Here is a 14,038-nt window from a genome sequence, read left to right on the forward strand (position 1 = left end):
CAGCAGATGCCTCGCTGGAAAATCTTATAAAACTTTCACCAGGCACCTGTCAACTGAGGGCAGAGCTGCCTCCTGGGCAGGACCGGGTTGAGGGAGGGAGAGGAGACAGCGGGAGGCGCTGCCCTGAGGTTCACAGGAAAAAGGCTCTTCCAGGGCCCCAAAAGCCACAAGGGTCCCTCACTTTGCCGGCCGCTGCTCCTTGCCTCCCATGTTTCAGCAATGTGAAACCTGGGCTTCGGTGGCTTCTCAGGTGACATCGATGAATTTAACTGCATTTTCAACAAACATGATAAACATTCTCGAGCGGATTGCTTTGCCCTGACGGGGTTTTAAAAAGTGTTTTCTTTCCGGAAATATCTCTTTGGGCTGTGAGTGCTCCCTTTGTGTATGTTAAGTGACACATCCATTTTATAGTGTTTTTCTCTCTGACAGACATGCTGTGTCTTATTACCACATAATCGTCAGACATCCCACAACTGTATTGCATGAAAGCAAGGCCACTGCACAGCGAAGCCACTCTCTGCTTTACAGGTGGTGAGTCCATCTTTCTTTTTAACTGTTCCCTGAAATGGCTCCATGATTCACTCCCAGCCATCTCGACTGGCCACTGAGGAGACCTGGAGAGAAGGATTCACCATCTGTCAAGTCACCGAGCTTGTCTCTTGGTATTTTTCTTTTCTTTTTTTGGCCGGCGCCCACAGCATATACAAGTTCCCAGACCAGGGATTGAACTCATGACACAGAAGCGAGCGCGCCAAAGCAGTGACAAGGCCAGGTCCTTAACCCACTGAACCACCAAGGAATTCCACGTCACTTGGTGTTTTGGTGGTAGCACTGTCTTTTCCTAGAAATTCCTTCCCCCACCTCACCGTGTAAGTATCAATTCCTATTTCCGGTCCTTATCACTGCCCCCTTTCTCCCGGAGGTTCTGAATCCTTAGGAGAGTGTGTGTCATCTGTCACTGTCTTTCTTCACCATGAGAATTGGAAGCCAAGCACCAGGAGAGTAATATGGAATGCGAAATTCACGAAACCATGACCCGCACTGGTGACCACTCCTCCAAAGCTGAGAGTCACATCAAGACACGGGAGCTGGGTCCTGCAGCCCCATCCGCCAGCTCCGTGTGTGCAGAAGGGAAGTTCTGTGGGACCAACTGCTGAGAAATCCCTGATTTGTTTTGCTTTTCTTCACCAAGAACCTGGGCATCAGCAGAAGGCACAAAAGCAGAAGCATCTATCAGGAAGAAGGAAAAGCAACAGAGAAAATCCGTCAGATGTGTCCTGCCCAGCTGCCTCTGTCACTCGCTGCTGTTTAACAAAGCTCTCAACACGTCATGCTTAAAGCAACGCAAGGCTTCTCCTTGCTCGTGAGTCTGTTTTTGGAAGGGCTCAGCTAAGCGGTTCTTCTGCTCCATGTGATGGCAACTGGCTCATTTGGATGTATTCACCCTGGAGCTCAGCTGGGGCCAGAACGGCCAACTTCACTCGCATGCCTGGGTCCTCAGCTCGGGAGGCTGAGGAGCGGGAGGCTGGCTGGCCTCTCCCTCCAGAGGGGTTGGCCTCCTTGCCTGGGGGCTCAGGGCTCCAAGGCAGCAGAAGCTGAAGCTGTCAGGTCCCTGGAGCTGGCCTGGCATCACTTCCCCTTCTCCCTCTTGGTCCCTGTAAGTCACACAGACAGCTTAGCTCCAGGGGGAGAAGAAATAAAGTCCCTCTCTTGATGGAAGAAGCGGATACACAGAAATGGATGGGAGGAGCTCTCAGTGGCCATCGCTGGAGATGACCCATATCAACCCCCAGTGTTCTGGGTCCTAGCTCAGAGGAGGCGACTGGAAGTCAGCTGGGAGGATGTGTGGCCTTTCTCCATAAGTTCACGTCCAGAGTTAGAGACGTTGCCAAAGCCCACCTTTTCACCTAAACAGCCCTGCCTATTCGTAACTGCATCCTCACTCAAAATGTGTTTGAGTTACACATCAGCTCTCTCACCATGAGTCAACCTGCAGGTAAAATAGGAAACTCATGCAGTGGGACCCGGGCTGTGTATTTCCTCCATGTGTTCAGTTAATCCAGCCCAAAGTGAATGAAACGCAGAAGGTACCGGTGCCGCTCTGCTTGGTTCAAAAGAGACCCTGGCTTCCAACACATCATCATCAACACTCTGCAAAACGTTTTACTGGTGATGAAGCATTTTTAGGTCATTATCTCACTGGATTTCAGTTTCTAGGGGCTCTGCCATCTTCAGCACAGTAGGACAGTATGATTGGATGAATTAACAAATGCACGGACCATTGATAAAATAGACCTTTTTTTTTTTTTAAGTAGTTGGCTTTAAACAGTCCTTGAGTTTTCAAAGTTCCTGCTGTGGGGAAAATCTGATTCCTTTCATCTCTTACATTTATGTTGGAAGGCCACATCTCATTTTCAAACTATTTTTGAAAACTTAAGGAGAGCTGTGATTTACTACTTAATGATCAGCTTTCACTCACACGTGTTCTGTGGTTCGTCGGGAGAAATTCACTGTAGAATGAGAACCTCCTAGAGAAAATGCATTCGATCTATCTTCTTGGAAGATCTCGGCATCTGTTTCCGTTGGGGGCTGCCCTAAAGAGGGAAGTGGAGAGGCGGCCGTCTCGGAGGCCTCACATCCTTCTTTGAGCAGAGCAGCTTTCCTTTTTACCGGTTTTGTTCCATTTGACTTCAGTATAAAATTTCACATGAACCAAGCATTCTAAGGTCACCAAATATTTGAAAACTACTGCTTAAAGAAACACATGTGGATTTGTAAATCTTGCTAAGTCTACGTATATGTTGTGATAGAATTCTCCCTCCTGACGCTGTAAAAGACTTTATTATTATTATTTTTTTTACTGAAACCTATGATATGAACTCTTTAGATGGAGACCCCGCATATCCCCAAAGGCCTCCTTTATAATTCTCCCCTGTGGTTTCAGCAGGTTTTGAGTGGATGCCAAACATTTCCTATCTCCGGCTAAAGACTACATAAGGAATCAAGCCAAGGCTAAAAAAGGTGCCGCCAGAAAGTTTTAAAGAATTTTCAGATGCTAATTCTGACCCACGTGCCAGAGTGATTCACTGGTGGGTGATGCTGAGTAATCCTACTCGGACATCTTAATCCACGTTCTGTTAATGGATGTTAGCCACAGCTCAAAAGGTAAGGCATTAAAGGCCACATTTCCACCTCTTCTTATGAAATTATTCTAACCTCCTTCTGGGTCATGCATCACCGTCTCCCTTACCCTCGGTATACAGCTTGGGAATGGAAAGGCCCGTTTGTATCACTACCCTCTCTACCTTCCCAAGCATCTGGCAAGAAATCAAATCCCGGGGACAGTTTCTTGGAGAACTGAGAGGTCCATTCTTCCCATTTTTACATCCTGTGCCACAGAAGAGCCCGTGGCAAGACACCCACGCTCCTTGAGAGCTCTCCTCCCTTAGTGGACTCATAAGCCTGACGCTTCTCAGTGTGGACTGAGGTTGAGTCTTGAAGCATCATGGCCCGATGGCTATCTGTTGGACTCAGTGGACACGAAGTCTGAAGGCTGTTCAGATAAAGGGGGACGCAGGTCAAGTTTTCTCCCATCTGGAACTGGTGCTGGGTTCTCTATTTTTGGTGCATACAATAAAGTCTGCTGCAGAAATGAAGGCCTTGACTTAACTGTACATGTTACAGACCCAGTACGTCCCCTTAATATGTGTGTGATGAAGCTTTAACCCCCAATGTGACTCTGTTCAGAGGCAGGCCCTTTAAGGAGGCAATTGAATAAAGCCATAAGGGTAAGCCTTAACGTAATAGGGCTGGGGTCCAAGACAAGGCAGATGCACCAGGGACACACATGCACAGAGGAAAGGCCAGGCAAGGACACAGCAAGAGGGCAGCCGCCTGCGAGCCAAGGAGAGAGGCCTCACGTGGAACCAGCCCTGTCGATGCCCCGATCTTGGATTTACAGCCTCCAGGACGGTAAGGAAATAAATTTCTGTTTTTTCAGGCCACCTGGCAGCCCTAGAAGACTAGTAATACCTGGACTCTGTAAAGGAGATGCGTTTCCAGATGTTAAGACTGTTTTTAACCATCCGAGGGGCACCTACATGCAGGATCTAATTTCTTTCCCTCTGTGTATGTACCTGGGAGGACATGTAGCATCTGCTAGAAATTATAAAGATGTGGGCTTACCTATAAAAAAAAGACAGTTTAACGATGAAAGCTCTTCAAAAGAAGAACAAGCTATGTACAAGGGGAAATGAGACCCCATCACCAAAATAACCAATTGTCAGGATTTGGAAGCATTACAGGTACAGCGCCGAACTGCCTTGACTGTAGGGTGAGCTTAAGTCATAAAAGTCTCCATCACCGTGAGTGGCAGATGTCACCATGAGCCAGCTCCTGATCTCGGCAAGCTGCATTACATCTCTTCATTTCCAAAATGCTTTTTGGTGAAAATCAAAGAAGACTTTTCGTGGGGCATTCCATGAGTGGAAAGCAGCATCCTCGTGTCTTCTGCGCCGTCCAAAGAATCCATCCTAAGGAGATCTGGACACACATAGGCATGTCCCATTTGATCCCATCTGTGGGGCACAATAAAGCTTTTGCATTTGTAAAGATGCTGCCTTTTTTACAAACTGAAGATTTGTGACCACCCCACATCGGGCAGGTTTAGTGGTGCCATTTTACCATCAGCATCTGCTCACTTGGTGTCTCTGTGTCACACACTGGTAATTCCCACAATATTTCAGACTTTTTCATTATTATCATATTTTGATGGTGATCAGTGATCTTTGACATTTACTGTTGCAAAAAAATGATAATTTGCTGAAGGATCAGGTGCTGGTTGTGGCATTTTTAGCAATAAAGTATTTTTTCATGAAGGTATGTACATTGTTTCTTAGGCATAATGCTACTGAACACTTCATAGGCCACAGTGTGGTGTAAACATAACTTCTATGTGCCAAAAAAATTCTCGTGAATTGCTTTATCTCAATACTCGATTTATCGCAGTGGTCTAGAACCAGATCCATGGTATCTCGGAAGTGTGCTCTTTTGGCGTCACGCAGAGCATCTAACACAAAGACTTAGGAAGTATCAGGTGCATTTTTATTGCCAGCATCTCTATACCAATAGCCCTTGAACAATACGAGTTGAACTGCCTGGGTCCACAGATTTTTTTCAATAAACGCTACAGCACTACACAATCCTTGGTTGGTTGAATCCACAGATGTGGAAGTGCAGATACGGAGGGCTGGTTATGGGACTTGAGCAGCCGTGGATTTTGGTACCCACGGCAGATCCTGGGCTAATCCCCTTTGGGTACCAATGGACAGGTTTCTTTTTTTTTCCCTTGCTGAGCTTGCTTTAAAAGATAGAAATATGTGTTTATTGGAAAGGCAAACACTCAGACTCCTTTACAAGCCGAACTCTGGAACTCGGTATGACGTCAGAAGAAGAAAGGCAGGGGTGAACTTGGGCAGAGGGTTCTCGTTTCCAAAACAGCTGCAGCGAGATCTGCATAAGCCGTAGATACAGAGAAACAAATGTTGGTCTTGGTGATGGGGGTCTGGGACGACCCTGGGAACTCAGGCAAGAGTGCCTTTCTTGTGAGTCACCCTTTGCACAAAGGGCTTTCATCCATCACTCCTGGGGCCTGGACACAGCCTGGCACAGCTCCAGCCTCTTTACGGGCTCCGTGTGGCTCGTGATGCTGTGGAGAAGAGCTGTCAGTAGACTGGCTCAGGTGAGCATAAGGAGCAGATGGCACCTCCACCAGCTCCTTGGAACACGGGTAATTATTATAAACGGGCGGGTGATTGGAGGAGCAAAGATGCAGGTTTTCCGAGGGCACCTGCAAAGCCCCATCCTCCTGAAAAGAAATGCAGACACAGAGGCTGGAAGCACAAAGGCGCCCTGATTAGGCACTGCTGTGGAACACGGAGCTCCCTCTGTGGCTTGTTGTCCTAATCTCATGAACGAGATAATGGTGCCGACAGGGGGTCAGCTCGCTGCATCTCCTGGTGGACCGACCAGGTTGGGCAATTCCCCCCAGGACATCAATGCCGGGTGCCCTTGTCAGATCATTGCTTATGGCGAGATGGATGCCTGTGGCCATCTCGGGTGAAGGGGCTGACGGATGCGCCGCTAATGATGGAAGCAAGCAGTCTGGCGATAGCCGCCTGGCGCGGCTGTCAAGTGCCAGCCGGGAGGATTAGCATTCCTCAGGCCTCTGTCTTTATCTCTAGGCTGGAGTCTGACGACGGGCCAAGATCACCCCTGAATAAACACCGGGCCTTCCCCAGACATCATTAAACTGCCGGCGCAGATATGCTAAGTACGGCTGATATCTTAATGAGACCAGAGAGCCTCCAGGTAATGAGAGCGGCGTGGCGGGGGACTCGGTGCTCTGCTCGCTCCGAGGGCACTTCCCCCAACAGCCACTCCCAGGGCTTGCTCATCATCAGGGCGGGGCTTTCATTCTGGATCTTTCTCTCCCCGTGGTTTGCCATCACCCTCTGAGAAAGCTCAGCTTCCTCGTCTAGACTTGGGAGCTAAGCACTCTCTGCACTAAGAAGATTTCCTCATGTTTTCCGTCTTACTCTGCTGGGCCCCATTTCTGGGCCCCATTTCCATGGTCACGTGGGCTCTGAAACAAGCCGACTGTACCCAGGATGCGGGTGAATGTGGATCCGGAATATGGAGCCGCATCACTGTTTTGTTTTCTTTCTTTCTTACTTTCCTTTTTTTCTTTCTCTTTCTCCCTTCTTTCCTTCTTCCTTCCTTTCTTTTTGGCTGCACCCTGTGGCGTGGTCATGCAGTAAGTTCCTGCTCAGGAACTGAGCACATGCAAAAGCAGCAACCCGAGCTGCTGCAGTAACAGCGAGGGACCCTTAACCCACTGAGCCACCAGGGAACTCCCACGCACCACCTTTTCCGTGAGGTCAGGGAAGGGACCACCTCCTGCTCCCTCCCCAGCGCCCACAGCATTCAGATAACAGGAACGATCAGCTAAATCTAAATCGCCAGCTTCCTGCCAGGGTCAGCCATTGCTTTCACATGGGATCCTGTGTGTTTCTCTGCTTCATCTCCCTCCGTCCGTCCATCCGTCCGTCCGCTTCAGTGTCAGACACGGCCTGTGTCCTTGGTAGGCCCTCCCTGAAACTGGGATGTATGTGCTTCCATCCTGCCTCATTCTTTTGTCACCATCAAACAAAGACCCACCGCCCCAGCTTCCTTCTCTGGTTCCATGTCACTCTTCTCCGCTTCCATCCTCGGAAGCCGACGTCCCCACCGACTTCCCTGCGGAAACGGGGCCTCTTCAGTTTCTCTCTTTTAACGCCTTCTCCTGACTATTCACAGACCTGATTTCTTCATCCAAAAAACAAAGACTTTGGACCAGACCGTCCTTCCCAACCTGCCTGCTCTGGAATGCTCGCTTTCCTAGCACAGGGCCAGGCACGGATGTGAAGCACATACGTGTCGAATGAATGGAAATACATGGGCTGTGAAAAAATGGATTTTTGTAGGCAGATAAGTTTGGGGAGAGTTGAGATACATGTGTTTCATCTTGAGGACTTTTCAGACCCTGTAATGGCCTAAAAAGCACTGTGACACTCCAGAATCACAGGGTATCCACCAGTAGCGAATGCTGAACTGTGCAGTGTTCTGCAGGCTGCCTCGGAACCCCTGCGGGACACACTAAAGGCTGACCAGACTGTCTCTTCCGCTCCTCTGTGACCTGCCACGTGACATGGCCATGTCTTCTTCCCAGAGACCCGCCCTCCACTCCCATCCATCTCAGGGAAGGAAGGTGCTTTCACCCCAGTCCTTTTCCTCAGCATCTAACACGGCCCCTCACCTCTTAAAGTCCCATCATCTAAGGACACTGAGTCCAAGTCCCACGGTCTTTAGGTCTTCACCGACTCTGTCACGGTACTGCATTTATGTATTGTCTTCTTCCATTCGGCTGCTACAACAAAACCACATAGAGTGTGTGGCTTTAACAACAACTACGTTTTTTCTCACAGTTCTGAAGCTGGGAGGTCTAAAATCCAGCTGCCAGCAGTTGTGGGGTCTGGTGAGGATTTTTCCCTGGCTTGCAGATGTCCTCACCACGTGCGTCCTGCGTCCTTACACGGCAGAAGGAGAGAGGGCTCTGGGCTCCCTCGACTTATTAGGGCACTAATCACATCATCAGGGCTCCACCCTTATGACCTCATCGAAACCTAATCACCTCCCAAAGACCCCTCTTCCAAATGTCAACTCATCACGTATGAATCGAATTTAGAGCTGGGGGGGTGGAGAGTGGGGGGAGCCGGCATTCAACCCCCAGCATAGATTCCCCAGCCTGAATGATGTCAAGTTACTGACTCATCTATTGACCTTGACCTTCAGTCCACCATCTTCAAAGACATCAGCGTTAGCCTCCACCCCACACTGGTCCTCCGCCCTCAAAGACACCAGCTCGGTTTCGGCCCAGCAGCACGCGGCTCTGAGCGCAAACACGCCGCCTTTTCTGGTGACGTGGTCCCCTGCCGCCTCCCTTTGGCTCCCTGCTCTTCAACCATCTTCGGACGTGGGAGCACCCCTGACCCCTGTCCCTCGCAGTGAACACAGCCTTCAGGACTTTTCTGACAGCAGCTGTTCCGCTCTCTCCGGGGCTCCGGAGTTGGTGCCTCGAGACACGACCTTATTACACAAGCCCCCCAACGCCGTCATGCGGAGTTAACAGCGTGCTGCTCACACTTGGAAGGCCTTAGTCACGTGCTTGGTTTCCACTCTAGCCTCTAGGGAAGTTCTAAAGAAAAGTCACAAAACCAGCCTAGCGTCGTTCACCGTAAACTCCCACCCACTAATATAACTCCACTGCCAAGGGTTCATAGTCCTCAGAGGACCTTTTATTCATTTCTTATTGATTGTCTCAAAACCACCTTTTCCTGTTCACAAACCATTTCCCACAATGCCCAGAGGATACTGACAGACACTTTGTGAAAAGAAAGTTCCACGGTCATATATATTCTGGGAATGTGCAGTTAAATTAAAATAAGCTTGTTTCATTTAGCTGCACAGCCTTCAAATGCTAACATGCATCATAAATTTGCTAGAGGGTGCAGTGGCATGAAACATTTACAAATTTATTTGATAACAGAATCTATTTATGATTAGCAGTAGTACTTAAAAAAAAAACATTTAGAGCACTTAGACCAAATTTCAAATAGCATTAGCTAAATTTTCTTTTCTTTTTTTTCTATTGAAATACACTATTTTTTTTCCAGTGAAGGTTTTTGTTTTTTCAGGACTTGTGAAGAGGGGTCTGTTAGCTGTTTTTTTTTTTTTTCTTCCCAAGAACACAGCCTCACGTTGCTTGACAGCCCCCCTTCAGCCTGACTGAGTTCCAGCCAGTGGAGTGAGAGCAGGTGACACGCATGCTCCACATTCCTCCATGCCTGCACCTGTGCCCTTTCCCACTTCTGGCTGCAAGACCAGAGAGGAGCCCCAGGGCGTGAGGCAGGCATTAGAAACCCGGGTCCCTGTATCACTACCTGGAGCAGAGTCTCCAACCAAAAAACCACCCCCGTGGTCAGCTAGCTGAGCGTGAATGTGGCTTTCATTTACACAGAAACTCAAATTTGGGGGTTTGTTCAGAGCCAGGGCGTGGGTGAGATGAGTGAGATGTTTCCTCAGGTGTAAAGTTTAACGAGGCACCAAGACATGGCAGCCACCTAAATGTCCATCAGCGGAGGACTGGCTGAGGAAGATATGGTACATATACACAGAGGAATATTACTCAGCCATCAAAAGAATGAACGAATGCCATTTGCAGCAACATGGACGGACCTGGAGATGATCATACTAAGTGAACAAGTCAGAGGAAGACAAATACTGCATATCACATATATGTGGAATCTAAATAAAAATGATACAAAAGAACTTATTTATGAAATAGGAACAAACTCACAGACTGCAAAATCAAACGTAGGGTTACCATAGGGGAAACTGGGGCGGGGTTATGGATAAATTAGGATGATGGGAATGACGTACATACTATTGTATAAAATAGATAATTAACAAGGACCTACTGTACAGCACAGGGAAATCTGCTCAATAGTTTGTCATAACATATATGGGGAAAAAGAACGGCTAGATGTAGATGAAGAACTGATTCTCTTTGCTGTATTCTGTAAATCAACTATACACCAAGAAAAATTCTTTTAAAAAATTTAAGGGGGCACCAAAAAATTCAGTTATCAAGACATTAATGAAATATTTTAAGAAATCAGAATCACTGCAAAAGTTGTCAATCATGAAGCAACGAACAACGTTTTAAATAAAGACAGGCTCGCCATGTCTTTGCTCCAGCAGCACGTTCCCCTAACAGATAGGAGTGAGCAGGGGTGTGGTGGGCTCCCAGGTAGGTGGGGCCAGCGAGGGAGGGGACCACCCAGGAGAGTGACCCCCACCCCCACCCTCATCCCTGCCCCCTGCTGGAGCAGCTGCCGCTCTGCTCTCCACTCTACCCTGCTAGTGCAGGAGCATCAGAAGGCATCACTGCAGGTTCTCAGGGTGTCTAGAAGGCTCTCTGTACTGAGGATACTGTGCTCTCTCGCTTAGTTGAAAAAACATAAAAACAAAAAGATTTTCCGGCCTTCCCAGGTAGCCTAGCAGCTAAGGATTCGGCATTGTCACTGCTGTGGCTCAAGTTCAGTTCCCAGCCTGGGAACTTCATACAGTGACACGGTTGGGGGGGGAGAAGATTTTTTTCATCGGCGGTACCCTGGGCCAGCTGATTAAACTCCTCTCTAGAATGGTCTAGATTTCCTCTAGGCGCAGGAAATAGTGTTGAGTTTTCAAAATGTATTTTTTAACTTCACCACCCTAGCCTCCTTCCCTCACCCTTTCACGTGCTTCCTTTTACAACGGTGACTATCTCAGCCTAACCACCCACCTTTTTATCAAATGTCCCTTAAAAGGATGCCCAGGAGGAATCTTATTCCTTGGGAAACCCTTACAGACTTGAGAGCAACTGATGATCTAATAATTTTCCTACAAGGGAATCTGCAAGGGAAATGAGACACCGAGATAAGAGAAGGGAGCCACTGATACGATCGCCAGCGAGCGTGGAGGCTGGAGACCCCAAGGAAAGTCAGAGAATCAAAAGAAAAAGAACCTTCTTGGTAAATTAACCGGAGTAGGGAACTTCCTGCCTCATAACAAGACATCTTATCCGCTGGACATATGGCAGGTTGAACCTTTTGGGTTCTCTTGTTTGTTTCCTTTGTTTTGCTTTGTTCCCGGGAGCCCTGTGTCCAGGCCGGTTGTGGCTCAGAGCTTCTGAGTCCAGCTGCAAAGCCCAGAGCCCAAGCCCGACGGTCTGAGCAGCCCTGCAGACCAGCAGCAGGGAACCCCACGGCGCTGAGAGGTGACTGCAGTGACTGCTCCGCTGGCTCCAATTTCAGTAGCAAACGAGCAAATGAATCATGTACCCAGTCTATTAAAACCCAAATTGAGAACTAAAGGGCTCCAAGGGCAACGGCAAGTGCAGGAAGGTGTCCCACAGCCACAGCCGTGACCGGAGCGGCCATCTGAGGGCTCAGCCCCCGCGCCCCCCCACCCCCTCCCCCCCGTGGCCCGGGTGTCCCCGGCCCAGCCGACGAACGCCTTCCACGCTGAGGGCCGCTGACGTGGGACCTGCTACGTCCCACACCTTTGAGGGCGTCTAGTCTGGTGCCTGCCTGGCCTGCCTTCCAAAGAGAGAGAAGGCAAAGGTTTTGCGTCCCAAGCGGGAGGAGGAAGAGCTCGTGCCGGGCCCCCGGACGTGCCAGATGCGGGCAGACGCGTCCCTGAGGCTGGAACAGACGCCACCTCCTCCACATGTGCCCACCCTCGGCTCCCTCTGCTTCCCGGAAACCAAACTCATGGTGTCCTCGCAACCTCCGCGCAGGCAGACTGCCCACCAGCCGATCCCTGCCTGCCCCGTCCTGCTGCCAAACCCCTAGTCCCCCGAGGATGCTGTGACTTAAAATCATTCAGTGGCACCTCGCTTATCAGCAAATAAGGAACAAACATCTCAGCCTGGAACTGACAGTTGTCCCCAGGGGAGTCCCAGACTGCCACCTCTCCTTGTCACCCCCTCCTTCCAGGGGCCCACCCGCCTTCCTGCTCATCTGAAACTCTCGGTTCCCGGGCACAGACTGGAGCTCATCCCTGGCCACTCCCGTCCAGGAAGCCTCCCCCCAGCCCCTGCCCTTAGGAACCAGGCACGCGCAGCACGGGAACGAGAACAAGCAGCTGGAAAAGCGAGCCTCACCCTTGTTTAAAGGGCTGTCGCATTAAAAACCCATTTCACACACACACAGTCAGCTCGGCAACAGAGAGAAAGACACCTGGACCAGCGCGGGGGATTCAGCCGGACTTCCTGGGGGGAAAGCCCCACAACGTCAGGAAGGGGGTACCCACCCGACTCTGCAGCCTGGGGGGCCCTTCTCCAGCCCTCGGGGTGGAAGCACATCCCCCACAGGGAACCAGGCCTGATCGAAGGCTTCCTAGGCGAATACTTGACACACGAAGACCTTATCTTACATGTGGAGTTTAAGAACTAAATCCAAACAGGACAGCTTCCTCCTTGAAATAAATGTGGCCCATTTTTATGAAATCATGAAAATTAGAAAGACGCTTATATTCAGCAAAAAAAGGTGCTGAGATAATCATTCAACACTTGAGATAAGAAATAAAAGGAGTTCCCGTTGCGATTCAGCAGGTTAAGAACCCAACTAGTATCCGTGAGGATGTCAGTTCCATCCCTGGCCTCACTCAGTGGGTGAAGGATCTGGCGTTGCCATGAGCTGTGGTGTACGTCACAGACAAGGCTCCGATCGGATCCTGCGCTGCTGTGGCTCTGGTGCAGGCCGGCGTCTACAGTTCAGATTCCACCCCTGGCCTGGGAACCTCCATATGCTGCAGGTGCGGCCCTAAGAGGAAAAAAGGAAAGAACGGAAGTGCCACCTGTACCTCAAGCCACACACCAAAGTGAGTTTCAGGTGCATCAAGAGGTACGTGTGTAAGTGACAAAACTCTATTTTTGGTAAGAACCTGAAAACAGAAAAGCACTCACGGTCATTCCTGGAGACGGGTTTTCTTTTTTTTTTTTTTTTTGTCTTTTTGCTATTTCTTTGGGCCGCTCCTGTGGCCTATGGAGGTTCCCAGGCTAGGGGTCGAATCGGTGCCGCAGCCACTGGCCTACGCCAGAGCCACAGCAACGCAGGATCCGAGCCGCGTCTGCAACCTACACCACAGCTCACAGCAACGCCGGATCGTTAACCCACTGAGCAAGGGCAGGGACCGAACCCGCAACCCCATGATTCCTAGTCGGATTCGTTAACCACTGCGCCACGACGGGAACTCCTGGAGACGGGTTTTCTAAGCGTAGAAGACAGGAAGAAGTCCCGAAGGCAGACGATACCTGCTTGAACCCCTCTCTCCCAGCCTCCACCCAGACCTGGACGAAATGCCCGGAGGACGATACAAATGTGGGCAACTTCCTCCAGCAGGAAAAACAGTGAGGGGTGACCTCCTCCTTTAGCTTCCAGAGGCTTCCGCAGCCAAGACACAGACGGCACCGCGTTGGCACATGCCGGGGGAGGGTGGGGGCGGGGGACACCAGGGGCCATGGTCCTGGGCACCTTTCCTAAAACTAGTATGGGGACAAACAGTGAGTCAGGCCGCCCTGGAGGGAGGGTCAGACAGCAGGGGGAAGTCAGAGACTAGGCAGAGGCCCCTCGGACACCCGGCGGTAACGGTGTTGAACCCGCAGAAAGCCCTCGGCTCGGCGGATGTGTCCCTGAGAAAGCAGGGAACACACACAGCCATGTCACCTACTCAGACAGAGCTCGGCCAAACCAAATTAAACCGACAAACCAACTAACACCCCAGAAGCCAAGGCCCGTGTAGAAAGCGGCCATGTAGCCCAGCAGATTCAGAGACATGAACGGACTTCTGGAAACGCTTCTGGGATGCAACCTCGTCCACCACCGCCCCCTGC

General features: G+C 50.1%; 1 protein-coding gene and 1 long non-coding RNA gene across 3 annotated transcripts in view; one reads left to right on the forward strand and one right to left on the reverse strand.

The window, feature by feature from the left end:
* Positions 1-4,876, forward strand: part of LOC146398415 (uncharacterized) — a 314,462-nt gene extending 309,586 nt beyond the window's left edge. Inside the window, exon 8 of the long non-coding RNA XR_014821921.1 lies at positions 926-4,876. This is a non-coding gene — a long non-coding RNA (uncharacterized LOC146398415). The remainder of the gene's footprint in view (positions 1-925) is intronic.
* Positions 1-14,038, reverse strand: part of HS3ST3A1 (heparan sulfate-glucosamine 3-sulfotransferase 3A1) — a 192,583-nt gene that overhangs the window by 55,887 nt on the left and 122,658 nt on the right. The gene's annotated exons all lie outside the window — the stretch shown is intronic.

This window comes from Sus scrofa, chromosome 12, assembly GCF_054392235.1.
Source record: "Sus scrofa isolate SSC_HxYL_T2T_F1_AM1 chromosome 12, Sscrofa_HxYL_maternal_Yorkshire_Landrace_v2.0, whole genome shotgun sequence".
Taxonomy (NCBI): Eukaryota; Metazoa; Chordata; class Mammalia; order Artiodactyla; family Suidae; genus Sus; species Sus scrofa.